The 14,846-nt window shown below is 40.4% G+C and overlaps 1 protein-coding gene across 2 annotated transcripts in view; it reads left to right on the forward strand.

The window, feature by feature from the left end:
- The first annotated feature begins 798 nt into the window (after positions 1–798).
- SHROOM1 (shroom family member 1) overlaps positions 799–14,846 on the forward strand; it is a 68,067-nt gene continuing 54,019 nt past the window's right edge. Inside the window, exon 1 of one of the 2 annotated variants that reach the window (XM_084838820.1) lies at positions 799–972. The gene's annotated coding sequence lies outside the window, so the exon portion shown is untranslated. The remainder of the gene's footprint in view (positions 973–14,846) is intronic. The other variant, XM_084838821.1, reaches the window with a different exon arrangement.

Here is a 14,846-nt window from a genome sequence, read left to right on the forward strand (position 1 = left end):
GCAATAATGAGTTAATAAAAAGAGCATTATAGACCTGAGGAATTAAATTTGCAAAGGATGCGCTATTGCTGAGCTACAGACCCTCCCTCTCATTCTCAATAGGTATTTACAACTCAGAACTGGGTGACTTTAAGTCATTACTGGGCCGTACTATGTTCCTGTCTGGCACATGAGTAGAAATAGGCATGAATTCTTCCTACATTATGTTTTTCTGAATGCATATAATTTGCCAGAGAACTTCTGTGAACACAAACCATAATTAGGAAAGCAGCCATTTGCTGCCCATTTTCTTTAGAAAAGCCTAGCTTTTGCTACTGTGCTCTAAATAAAATGTGCCCTCTAAACAGAGAGTTGGAAGGGGTGCCAAAACTTTCATATCCAAACTTTGCTAATGTCTGGCAGAAAAATGAATAATAGGAAGGCTTAAAAGACTTCTTCAAAGACAAAGGAGTCATGTGAGGTCCCTACTTTAAACAGAGGATGTTATGAATGTGTGGCTGTCCTGTGTGCAGTGTTTCAATAACTTAAAAGATTCTAGTTACCAACTGAGCCTTGAATCGGACTCTAATCAGCAGCATAAATCCTCCTGTTTATCCTTTTGTCCAGTACTGGTGGTTGCTTTTCTTTTCCTTTTGCCTGAGGAGATCTGGGTCAGGCTGAAATGCTTTTACTCTGAAGCCAGAGTTTCAGGTTCATTATTCTAACCCCACCTACTTTCACATGATTGGACGGACAATTCTTCCAATTACCTTTATGATCTAAAAGTAGCTAGGGGAACCAAAGAAAACTCAAAGAGCTCTCTCTCTCTTACTGTGTTTAAGGAAATTGTACTCCTGTGTGCAAGGGTAAGGGAGGAACAGCAACATTTTGTTATGTGCTGGCACTACAAGGGAAACAATATTGTCTGCATCGGTCAAATCTCAAGTCGCTGCATTGGGAAGCACGGAGGCAGCATCAAATAATGGCAAGCAGGTAATTATGACTGGTTTTATCAAGGACTCGCTCTATAGCCCTATATTTAGAAATGACAACTCCAGGGGGATAACATATGGTATATAAATTATATTGGTTGGTTGTAATTCCTAGGTATGTGTGTACACATCTGGAGGCAATACATCTTAGCAAAGGTGAATGGATATTTATAGAGGAAGGCGGATTTGAAATTTCCAGTGGGAGATTGTGTAAGGCATTCTGGTTTGTTATACAGTTTAAAATTCAGTGATACTTTAGGACAGAAAATGCTGTAAAACAACAATTTAAATCCAGTTTGTAACATTTTCAGTGCACAAAAGACTAACATTGCAGGGGAAATCAGTTTTCTAAAAAAAAATTAAGCAGCAAAAGATGAGGGGCAAAAAGTATGAAAAACACAGAAATGTTATGTTTCATTTCTTTCTTGTATTTGAGCTATTGTTGACATGCCTTCTATTGTATTAAATTAGAAGATAAAGTACTTAAAATTTAATGTCTGCTAACAGCATGCAAGCTTTATATAATATTATATATTGGCTAGAATCAGGGTCCTTTATCAATTCAGAATGATCTAGACTGAAATTCCAAACCCCTGTGGCTTGACATCTAGATTAATTTACTTCAGAGATGTTTTACTGTCTTCAGTAGGATCACTTACAAGTAAACCCTTTCATGGCTATGAACTTTAGAATTGCTACATAGTTCCCTCAATATGCTCCAGCTGGAAGCTAAATGGTCCTTTATTATTAATTTGTAAATCATTTCTAACCATCACAAGGGCAGCAGTTACCCCTTAAATTGCAGCTACGCTGTACAGGGATCCATTAGTGTAAAAACAGCAGCTCCTTCTTGACAAAACACTTCAGGAGGAAATGGTAACAATTTCTGATTGTGCCAACTTTTGTACAACTCTGAGAAGCAAATACAGTTCTAAAAAAAATCTGGATGGGCTAAGAACCTACAGATTGTAGTCTCATAGGTGCTTTGAGTATGTTACATAGAAAAGTGGGTTATAAATATATTGACATAAAATAGTAAATGTAATCTGTAATTAGTAAATGTAATCTGTATTACGTGAGCACTACCAGGAAACATAAAGCTATGAACAGATACGTAAAAAAATGATATATCCAAACAAGCAGATAACAGATTTTAAAAACAGCCAATTTTTAGTATAAATGTTTTTTTAATTTGACTTAATGTAGTCTTGCTTTTGAGTGGCCCATTGGGAGAGGATTTACACAAGAGCCCCATTGGAAGGATTTACCAAGATGTTTGTTAGAACTGGGAAATAAAATAAATACTTTGTCATTAATCTGGACACAAACTCAAGGAGAAATCAAAGTCTATAGTCCTCAACTCAAGGTGTTACAGATTTTGCTATTGCTGGAGAAAGATCTAGAACTGAGATTGTTAAATTGCATCAGATAGTATCTTGCTGTGCTTTGAGATGAGACTTTTATGATGCCATCATTCACGGAAGGGGTCATCTTTAACTCATAACCCTCCTGTGTTTTCCCACCACTTCTACCATCTTTTATTCTACTGCACATAATCCGTTAAGAAAGAAAAGATGGAATATTTGCACAATGCTTTCTCATTGGTAGTGAAAGACCCCTCTCTCTAGAAGCACCCTTGATATCAGTTACAAAGTGTGAGTGGAAGGCTGGTGCCTTTTGATAGAATGCCCAGGATGCTATTTCAGACTTCAGTAGTGGGGTTGGGCTTCTCAGCAAGCCTTAAAGGCCAACTCTTAGAGCTTTTCTACATGAGGCTGTTAATCAACTGTTAATCGGCTGTATCTACTTTTAATTTTGTCGCAGAATTGAAATTCGAGCAATACACGAAAAGCATCTCCTTTCCTGGTTTTCCACTACATAACCTGGTCACCATACCACCACTTGCTTCAGATGGTGGTGATACCCAGAGAACAGTCTCACTCAATGGTCTTAACATGGCAGATTGATGTGGGGGTAGACATTTTCTTTCATGGCTCATGAGATTGTTCGTATGGGATGGTGGTGTGGTGTGTGTGTGGGAGGGAGGGACCTCACATTACAAGGTTGCACTTGTGGGTTAAAAAAGATTACAGGTTTACAAGATTACTGTCCTGTACTTTGTATGTGGCTTTTTTCTCAGAGCAAGTGCAGTAGTGCCAATGGCATGGCCATCTCCAGCCCCTAAAACAGGGAGATGGAAGAGCCCCTTTTGTGCTAGTACCGAAAACCTAGCATGTCTATGCTTTCCTGGTGGTCCCCTCCAAAGCAGAGGGTCAGGTTTTAAAATGTCTGCATCTGAAAAGTGATTGCAAACAAGGAGGCCCTGATCTGGAGGAAGTTAGTTGGACTTGTGTCCCATTGATTTAAGTGGCATTAGTGCAACTAGCTTTCTCTGGACAGAGCCCCAAAATCTGTAATGCCAAGTCTTGCCAAAAATACATATTTATTTACATTTCTGTCCTGCTATTCCACACTAGGTGGTCAAGGCACCTAACAATGATAAAACATGAAATTACAATATATAAAAACATACGTAAGAGAATACAAAAGTCACTGTTGTTGTTATGTGTGTTTTTAGTTCTCTTCCTGCACAAGCATTTGTGATATAGTAATCCCATCAGTCTTCTAGATTAAGATTTCTAATGCTGTAAAAATGTACCTTTTTTGTTAATTAGAAAGCACTGGAAAAATAATAAGTAGGATTTTATGCGCAAGTCTGAGCACTTCTCACCTTTTTGCAAGCAGAATGAATTTTATTTGTTCTCCATTTAGTTTGAGGTAAGGTCTTCAGGTAATGAGAATTTATGGAAGCTCTTCTGAGGCCAGTGAAGCAGGCAGATTTCAATCTAATCTTCATGTGCATGTCAAGAAATAAAGTAGAATGTGCTATTTTGCCTTTCCTCTCCTTCTCCCAAATCTCTACCTTGATTTTAGTGCCAAGATGACATTGGCAAGGTGCTGTGCGGTAAAGGAAGGCTGCATTCTTCTAAACTGAAGTGGTTCCATTTGTCAGTGCTTTTTGTTCACTTTTCATTGCCACTTATGCATTGGAACCAGAGAGGGTCATTGCAAGCTTCCCAACTAGTGTGGGTAGGTAGTATGTGGAAGATGAAGTAACCACAACTGTGGGTGGTTCTCATGCCTGTGATAGATGGCCTTTCGTTTCAAGGGTCTTCGAAAGGCTTTTACATAATAAACAGTGTGGCATGTTAATGCACCCTGTGTATACATGAAAATGTAAATAATCCTGGTCTAGTGTTACATAAATAACTCAAACATCTGGGGAAATGTTGGATTGCCCCAAATGGTAATTTGGTGTGGCTACACAGGGTGAAACTGTACCTCCATCAATCTTAATAGTAAAACATTCATTGACTTAAGTGATGTACAGGATTTTTACACAAGGATTTAAAAAATATATTTGTTCCAGATTTATGACACACAGAATTGTCACTTGATACAAATGAGCATGGGTTAGTTCCTTATAAAGCTTATAATTGGGAACAGAATCCACCATGAAGTTGTCTTTTACATGTCCCGCTGAAATCAATAGGAACAATGCAAGAACACAGCATATACAGGAGAATATCCTGGTGAATTGTGTCCTTTAGAGGAATGTTGTTCTCAGTTGTTCCTTGCCTCATTTATGGAATTTTATGGGGTGTTGTCATCTGCTTGTAATCCTCCCTGTCCTTTTTCGTATTGCAGAAGATCCCTAAAAGAAGAAGACATGGAATAGCTGCAGAATGCCTTCTATTTGTTAGCACTAGAACCCCTCCATCTAGAAGCACCATAAAAGGGTTGCAGTAATGTTTGGAGGGAGGACTGTAGTTTCATTTTGTATGAAGCCAAGATAAAATTGCATGATAGCCATATATGATGTACGTTGCAAAGTATAGATCAGGGGTAGGCAACATTGTGCCCATGGGCACCAGTGCACCCCCAAACCTCTCCCTTGGTACCTGCCAAGGTGCCCTGCCCCTCCCACTTTAAAAAAAAAAAAAAGCAAAACACATTTTCTTAGCAGCTGGGATTGTTGTGAAATAGTTTTCTGTTGGTGTGGAAAACTGTGGGTTCAAAGGAGTTGTTTAGTGTATTGGGCCTTGTACTCCTCTGCCTTGTAGTCAGTCTCCTGGGCAGGTTACTTGGCCTTGCCATGCCTCTCAATGGTGGCCGTTTTGTGATGCCCAGAAATTTGCCAAATGTGCTGGTGGCCCAAAAAGGTTGGATCTCCCTGGTATAGATGATATAAATTGTGTAAGTTTTTTATACAATGCATTTAGTCAAAACATTATTTTTATTGGTTGGCCCCCAACTAAGGTAGTTGGACTTAAGTCCCACTGAAATCAATGTAAAAAGTTAGTCTTGATTTAAATTATGTTCCATTGATTTCTGTGACATCTAAGTGCAACTAACTTAGTCTGAATCCAATCCATTATTAATAATTTACTTAACATGTTTTGAACATTACAGAAAATGTAACTTGTTGCAGTGCGTACTCCAACGTTCTTATTACATAATGATCTAGCACATTTGAAAGTGACTCTCCTTTTTACTGTAGCTCTGAAAAGATAAAAAACAAAATAAATGGGGGAAATCCCATCTGTTAACATTTACTTGATAGTTAAGTAAATAAAACCCAGATGAAATTAAAATATATATTTATTTTTAAAAAATAAATAATGCAGATGTGGGTGTCAAATTTCCTTTTGAAAATAAAAACAGTGTATTGAATTCATTATTGCCTGCAATGTTTAAAATCAAATCTTGAGAGAATGTTGTTCACACACATCACTTTGTAAAGTATTTAACCAGCATGGGAAACCTGAAGGAGAATTTGTTATCAGTGAAATGATTGCCCCCACATCACTTTGTCACATTCCAAAATGTGTTTGTTGGCTAACAGTCACCTCAGCACATATGAGCTTCCTTTATGTGCTCTTCAGAGGTGCAGTTGACTAGAATTCTTTCTGCATAATAACAGTGTTTCAGAACACCACCTATGCAGAAGGTAGTTATGAACTAGACCTGCAATTAAGTTCATATCGAGCCAATTTGAAAGATGAGCCCAAAGTTTGTGGGTAAACAAACTTAAAAGATAAAAACATAAGGTTATATCCAACTGGTGTCACTCTGCTGATGGAAGGCGCTTTGATCCAGCAGAAGCTTCCTTCAGCAGAACAGGAAGGGAGCTGATTTGGGGCAATTCTGTTTCCCCCTGCAGCCCCCATGCCCTTCCCACCAAAGGCTTCTCTACATGATGTTTTTATTGCATGCTCGTATTTGGCCACTCGTGTTACTTTGTGGGTCCTATACATGACATTGTCAACCTCCAGAGCATCTCCCGTGCTTTTTGAGCTTTATCTCGCTTTTTAAAAGATCAAAGATAAGCCCATAATAAAAGTAAATGTGAGATATTGGCAGTGTGTAATGACAGTGTTGTGCTATGATACAGTCACTAGATGGCGCTGTATAATGAACCTATATAGAACATTGCCAAGAAAGCAAGTTTTCAATTCAAATCACGTGTCTGCCATGTAAAGGAGCCCATGCTAATCCTTCAAAGAAACCGGAAGCAGAAAGTCCCGGTAAGGATGCGGGATTTCAGCCTCATGTGATGAACCTCAAAGTCTGCTCTGGAGAGATAGGGGGCAATTTAGAATAGTGTCAGAGGAGGTTAGGATAGATGGGGAATCTGCAAATATTGCCTCCCTCCTTGTTCTGATGATAAAAGCCTCCACTGGATCAAAGAGCCTTCTGTCTGTGGAGAAACACTCATAGATGAATATCAAGTTTTTGGCAGAACAAACAAATGTATATTATTTTATCAATTGATTTATGTAAATTATTTCCATCCCAACCTTGATCTTCAAAGTGATTATTAGAGAATATTAATATTAATAATAATAAAGAAAATATTAAAGGTCACAGTAGATTGTTCAATAGAGACAGTTTCATTTGGTTCACTGAAAGGATTTATGACACACTGAAGATCAATGAATCTTCAGCCTTTTAAAAGAAACCTTCTTAGCATTCGAAAGTAGCCAGTGTGGTATATTGGCTCAAGTGCTGGGCATGGATGTGAAAAGCTTAGGTTTCAGTCCTTGCTTAGCCATCAAGCTCTCTGTTTTACCCTTGGGAAAATCACTATTTCTCAGCCTCAACTATCTCACATAATGTAATTATATGCATTTCGGTTCACTGCTTTGAGAGTTTGGCTAAGAAGCATCCTAAAACTGGAAAATATAATCAAAGAGTTACTCTGAGCTCCTTAAAGTAAGGATAGGATATAAAGGTAATAAAGTACATTTGTGCTTTTAATGTTCTATGTATTTTAAATTGTTTTATTGTGTGTTGTTTGGTTTTAATTTTTGTGAACCGCCCAGAGAGCTTCGGCTATTGGGCGGTATAGAAATGAAATAAATGAAATAAATAAATAAATAAAGTAGTGCAGATGTCTGTAAAACTGAGATATGGCTGGGTCACATAACTTGGACTAGAATATCTTGAAGTTCTCAAGCTCCAAAGATCCACCTGATCACTGATGAAGACAAAGAGCTCTATGCCTGCAGTTTTCTCCATTTCTTCAGTCTATAAAGGGAAGCTCCATGTGTGCAATGGTATGCACAGGCTACCACTAAAGTAAATGGTGAATCCCTTGCATATGTAGGAGCTTCACTGTGGATTGGAACTCATATGTGCACACAGATCTGCTGGCCTTGGCTACTAAAGATACAGTGATGGTTTCTCTTCATTATTGGCATTGTCTTTCAGAACAAGCAGTGATGCTGGCCATCAAACAGGCCATCACAAAATGTTATTGTCCCATTTCCATGTTGTGTTTTAAAGTCTGCAAGTTTTTCCCCTTAAATAGAAATTATGCCCATTCTTAATCTGATAAAGAGGCCAGTACAAATCATGGTATGTGCTACCTCTCTTTGGTAGTTGCCATCAGCTATATATACTCTAGGAAATACACTGCTACATGAATACACTGCATGCCAGTAAGAATGTCCAAGACCTACAGCTCAGCTTTCACCAGGAATATTAGATTTGCGGAATGTGAAATGAGATCATCCCTGCTCTTGCCCCACATATGCAGTAAGCACGTGTTCTACATTACTGGAAGATTTATACATTTAAGGCACCTTCTAATTAAAAGCAAACTGAGCTCATACTATCCACATTTTGGTTTAATCCATGGAGAGTGAAGTCTTTCTTCATGGTGGTAAATGTTCAGTTTGCACCTGTCTATACTTCCCAGCCCACTTTCTCCTTTCCGCACTCTTATCAGAAGTCCATTTATACATAAGTACTAGTTCTTTGAAGTAAGCAGTTTATGAACAAATTTTATTTATTGTTTGCATATGGCAGATCTGTTAACTGTAAAGATGGATAGCTGTATCCCACCTTGCTTCTCCTAGTTCCCTGTCAAATGCTTCTTCTGACTCATAGGATGCCCATTTTACTATGATCCATATTCTAAAAACAACTGTTCTTTGTTCAGTTTGGTGTGTGTGTCTACTGACAGAGATGTCAGTAGACAGATGTTATTGGTGCCATTGCTTACACCCTAAAGAAGGGCTTCATATCATTTGTTCTTCTCATTGTAAGGTGTATCCCTGCAGGACCACATGCCTGATACATCAGTCAAGAAGTGTAGGAACGTGGGCCTTGGGAAAAAGGGTTCAGTCCTTACCCTTTAGAAGGAACTCACAAGTTCCCCTTGACTGCTCTGTAAATAGTTAGGATATCAGTGTGGATGGAGCATGCACTGAATGCTTTCACCTGAGGGCCAAGCCACATGTTACAATGGATATGTGGCCTTTATGTTTTTATAATGGAGCAATATAAGGAGGAGATTTTCATCAGCTAAATGGTGCAAGGGGACAGACTCCCCCCCCCCACGCACATAGCTGTCCTGATCCAGATTGCATCAAATGTGGACTACCTTGGCAAAGATGGAAAGCTGGGCATTGTGGCTGTATTATTTTCCCCTTGGCTTGAAGGAGGGTGCTTGATAAGAATAGCTGTCTTTCCCCCCTGCCAGGATTAAATAAATAAATCTGACTTGTGTTCTACACATGCAGAGCTCCTACATTTCAACCTGTAACCCATAAATCCATCTCTCTGGCACCTGAAACTTGGCCCGGGCACAATAGAAACTTAGTTCTGGCTTTTTCGCTAGCTCTTATTGACCTGGACTGAATTTCAGCTTTGTCACTGGGTTTCAGATCTCATGACATCAGTGAACAGGTAGACTCTACTTCCTGCCTTATCTCAGGGGATTGGAAAAGGCATCCCTTTCCATTTTAGGCCACCAGTTTAAATCCAACCCATGCTTCTACTGTTTTAATCTTATTTCGGCTTTGGCATCCGAGTGGGGGATTCTTAGATCTGTCATCCAGGGGGCAGGATAGGATGCCTACTCACCTCTTTCTTTATATGGCATCTGTCTTTATATGGCATTGAAAAAAGGCCAGAAGCCTGTTTTATTTTACATTGTTCCTGTAAGAGCCTGTTTCTGTAATACAAATGCCCTCCAAGCTTCATCTATTCAAATAGATGTGACATCTTGCATGCTGGCCACAGTAATACAACTTTAATGTTCTCTTCTATATTTGCCACTAAGTTCTTGCTTAGGGAACTTTGACAAGTTGCAGATTTTAAATTGCACTTTTAAGTGGCAAGAGTTTTCCCATTCCAGTTAAGCATGTCAAACACCAAGGATTGCTTTGAGACCCAAGGTTATAATTTCATGCAGTAATGTCTTTTTAAGGTATTGATGTGCCTGACTGCTCTTACGTTCTTTTCACCTGGAATTGAGGCACCCTGAATACTGTTAATGGCTTCTGATGGAACTAGATGTTGTAATAAATTCAGAGTGACAACAGCTTAATGTCTTTTGTAGCATGAACTATAATCCCAATTGATAATGTTGTATCAATAACCTTACCTATAGCTTGTCTTTTTTAGATATCCATATTTGGAGCATTTCCCTGCGCTCGGCTTTTCTGTGGACAAGAGTTGGAGCTTTTCTACATGAGGCATTTATTAGGCACTCATCATGGGCTCCTCAGGGTTGTTTATGGGTTCTTTAGATGGTGTAATGGCTAGAGAAGCATGGGAGTCCAAGGAGGGGTGTCCAATCGACTCCCCCCCCATCTGGCCTCCCAGACCCTGCTCACCAGGCTGTCGGGGGCTCACTTCCCCACTTGGCAACCTGCAGGAATTGCTGTGGGACCATCCATCCCCTTACCGAGCTGTGCACAATTGTGTCTTGGTTACTTCTTCATATTTAAGGTTGAATCTATGGCTGCCTTAAAGAGACAATGACTCAAGATTACAGCGTAAATGGCCCTGTATGCCTGTAATCTTGAGTCATTGCCCCTTTAAGGCAGCCATAGACTCAACTTTAAATATGCCAAACTGACCCAAGCTGCAATTTCTGTGCACAATTGTGGCTTGGTAAGGGGTTGGACTGCCCTGCAGCACTATTCAGATGATTGCCGAGCAGTTCTGTAGCTCCCACTGCGCAGCTTGCGTAAGCAGGCAGCGAGGACAGCTTGTCAACTGCCCGAAGGGAGCAGGTGGAGCTGCATCCATCCCTATTGTGGTCCTCCAGGTTTGCTTCCATGTCTAAAAAGCACTTTCAGTGAGTGTTTTATAGCAGGGGAAATGTGGTATTTGTGAAAGCGAAAGAAAATGCTTTTTCTGCTTGTGCATTTGTGCTATTCCGCTATTCCATAGTGCCACCTAGAGGTTATCTGGTGGAAAAGCAGGAAAGGAAACACTTTTTTTGTTTTTGATTTAGAGTTCTTCCAGAGGAAGCTTTTATTATGCTATCACCCTATTTCCTTTATGGAATTTTACAGGGGGGAAGGTCCAGTTGTCATTGTCTTCTGTTTGTAGTCCTCCCATGTTTTCCCACTGTTTCTTCTGTCTGTTTTCTTTCCACAGAAAATACTTAGTCAAAGATGGAAAGATGGCATAGCTGCAGAATGTATTTTGAATGGTAACACCAGGAGCCCTCCTTCTGGAGGAAGCCTTAGTTTAAGGAGTGATCTAAAGGACCTCTCTTATTGAAACAACAGTGTCCATTGGAAAGAGTTGCACTTACTTGGATTTTTAATTTATCCTGTCCAAAGGAACAGGGACATTAAATGAATTTCTTTGCCAATGTAGCAAACAGTGGACCAATAATCTCTTGCAGACAAACTCAAACAATAAAAGCCTGGTCTGGAAATACCTAAAACAGAAGGGTGCTTCCAGAATGAGGCTTTTTTTGTGCAAGTGCCCTGCATCCTTCATGGAATCTTATGGGAGGTCCAGATATCATTATCTTCCTCTTGTAACTGTCCACTGTTTTCTCACTACTTCTGTCTTTTCTTTCCACCAAAACCTGTTTATGGAGGAAAAGATGGAATAGCTGCACAACGTCTTTTGACTGGTTGCACTAGGAACCCTCTGAAAGCACCCTAAATAAGAAGGTGATGTTTGTGCAATTGAGGAAAAGTAGGTGGTTCCTAAAATGTAACCACAAAGGCAGGGTGAAATAAACTATTCTTATGGATGGGAATTCTCTCAAGAGACTCGAACTGCAGTGACTTAAATCTAATCCAGGAAATGTTAATTTTAACTTCTATCTGATTGCTGTTGAGATTTCAGTCTAGACTCTATCCCAAAACAGTTCCTATGTGATTCTAAATTCATACTAAATTCTACTCAAGGTTATTAAGGGAACAATCCTATGGCCTCTAGACAGTGTCTGAGGGGCCATAGGATAGTTTGGATTCCTAGCTCCGAGGTCGGAGCTTGGACTCTGACCTCCAACCCCCCCTCCCCTCCCCTCCCCCTCATAGCCAGCATGGAAAGAACTGTGCTGGCTGACTTTCTGAGGTCAGAGAGGCAGAGGAACCTGACCTCAGAGAGGGAGAAAAGGGGGCATTTCAGTGGGCATGGAGGGGAGGAGGCTGGAGAGGCCAGGACACGAGCTATTCTGAGGCCTCTCCAGCATCTTTCCCTCCCCCGCCAAGATGCTTTCACTAGATGGGCAAAAAAGTCCATCCAGCAAAAATGCAGGGCAGGAGGATGGGGAGACAAAGATCTCCACCACTCCTCCTGCCTGCACAGGATGACCGTAAGCCTCCGAGTTTGGAGGCTTACGATCATTGCAATAGAATTGTGCCCTAAAAAAACCAAGATCACTCTATTAATGCCTGACTTGATCTATGTGCCTGCTTCGCTTTGTCATCCTAGTAACTGAATCAGCTCCCTGGAATGGATGAATGGGCTAGATTCCAGCTGGTGTAAAAAGAGGTTGGTACAGTAGCTCAGAAGGAGTTGAGCTTATGAACAAATGAGCAGAATGGCTGCATGAAGCAAAGGACCTAACATTCATATATGGAGCTAATTGTTCAAAATCATAAACCATTCTGGATTGGGATCTTTGCAGAATGAAGGTATTTCTCTTTCTTGCATTGGAGGACCGTATTATTTATTCAGGCACCCTGTAATAAAGATACCATTGTTTCCAAGCCCTGGCAGAGAAAACAGAGAGCTGAGCTTTGCCTATGCCACGTAACAATATCGGCACACCAGCAGAGGCCCCCCTTTATTTATTTATTTATTTATTTATTTATTTATTTGCTGTTGATCACAAAAGGGAGAATGTGCACCTGATGACAAAAGCAGCTGGGATGTCTAGCATCTCTCTCCTGCGTAACAATTTGCCAAGCCCTTTGCTTCTGCTAGAACAAAGAGCTACTTCTTGACTTCAGGGCTGCAGCACAGGGGAGTTTTTGGTGAGTTTTTTGTTTACTGTTTTGTTAATAAACGAGAACTGGGATTGTTTCTGAATGGCAGCTGTATAATATTGTTATCTCCAAGAAGTAGATGGTATACACAGGGAAAAGAAGATGAGAGAAAACAAGGCAGTGGCAGCATACTAGACCTTTCCATAGAAACCGTTTTGTCCAGACTTCTTATCAATGACATTTTTCTTGTGACAAGAAGTGTGAAGAGAAAGGTGATAGATTTCCCCAGTAGTCTCTGAGAAGGTGAATAGCATCCCATAATATTTAGACTGCTGCTACTGTTGTCCCGGTTGCCTCAGCAATCCATCACATGAGAAAATAGTGAGGATGCACAAAAGAGGGAACATAGTGCAGAGAAGCCCTCCCCAACCAGTTGCCCTCCAGAAGCTTTGGGTGGTCAGGGATAATGGGAGTTGCAGCCCAAAACATCTGAAGGGCATCCAGTTGGGGAAAGCTGGTATAGAGTGCTGCTGCTGTTTTGATAATGGGATGGAATCTGAGAGGCTCGAAGGAAGTAGGATGACTGAAATTGATGAGAAGATGCAAAAGCTGTAGAGGTGCCCAGGGATGTTGGAGAAATCCGCAACAGAGTCAAATAAGTTCAGATTTCTATGAATCCGACTTGCGGATTCTGTAGTGAACCAGCTTTTTCTGAGTTGTGCAGATTCCATGGACTTGCAGCTCAGTTTTTTTACTTTTGGGATTTGTGCAAATTCACATTAGCACTAATGCACATTAGTGCTTGTTGTTGTTGTTCAGTCGTTCAGTCGTGTCCGACTCTTCGTGACCCCATGGACCATAGCACGCCAGGCCTTCCTGTCCTGCACTCTCTCCTGGAGTAGTGCAACTGGAACAAAATTCTTGTACATCCCTTAAAAAAAATCCAATTACATAAGTGAGTGGACACAGATTGAAACACACTTGATAATCCATGAAACACAGATGGAACAGATTTAACAAAATTCGTGCATCCCTAAAGATGGCTAAGCATATATGTATATGCTTGGATACAAATATGAAATGCCCCACTAGCAGAAAGCCTCTTCTGCTTATGGAAGTGCAGTTTCTGGAGTGTTGAGTGTGAAAAATGAGTCCAAATCCAGGGAGCTTCTTAGCTGGTTTGTGCAAGCTCTTGTGTAAGACTTCGCGCAGTTCTTTTCAAGTCCTTTTGACTGATCGCTAGAATCTATACACTACTGCAACCTTGGTAGGCAACCTGGGGCTCTCCAGATGATTTGGACTACAACTCCTGTTAGCCCCACCTAACATGACCAATGGGCAGGGATTGTGGGAATTGTAGTGCAAAACATCTGGAGGGCAGCAGGTTCCTTACCTCTGTGCTACAGTCTTTATCTTCCTTATTCACCATGTTTTTCGTAGTGTAACACAACCTATATACATTTGTAACTCTTCACTGTGAGAAGTCTTCCATTAGTGCTTATACAGGAGTTCACAATAGTCCTAACACATTTTTTACTTCTGCTCACAGTTTTTTGGATCCAAGCCTTAGCAACCAAACATTAGCAACATAAGTACTTAAAATAGCTCTTTGAGAGTGTTTGGCATATAAAAGAAAAGAAAATGGATAAGTAGACTATCACATACTGGTTGTATTTTTTGGTGATCATCTCAACAATCAAGAATTCATTCTTCAATCTTTTGGGGGTGGGGGTGGCATTTAGTTATATTTTTAGTCCACCCAAAAACAAAGTTCTCTGGGCTGTTGACAACATAAAACAATAAAATAATAGTACCTCCAATAGAAACAGTTACGTTTCGGTAAACCCATGTGGTATCCCCTTTGCTGGGACATTCTCCTGTATAAGCCCCATTCCAATGACTGGGCTCTGACTCCCATTCTGCCACTTTCAGTAGGTCCCCAAATTTATCACCAGGTTTGGGTGCCTCACTGTGCTTCATGGTAGCCCCACCTCCAATAAACCCTGTGTGGCTTTTGAATGTCAAATGTACTGACTCAGCACACCAGTTACCCCCAAAAGCCTCCACCTCAAAACATCTTTGTATCCATGTGCAACCAATTCAAGCTGGTGACAAGTGA

This window comes from Heloderma suspectum, chromosome 2 (assembly GCF_057233095.1).
Source record: "Heloderma suspectum isolate Gila_16-S chromosome 2, 16-S_ref, whole genome shotgun sequence".
Lineage (NCBI taxonomy): Eukaryota > Metazoa > Chordata > Lepidosauria > Squamata > Helodermatidae > Heloderma > Heloderma suspectum.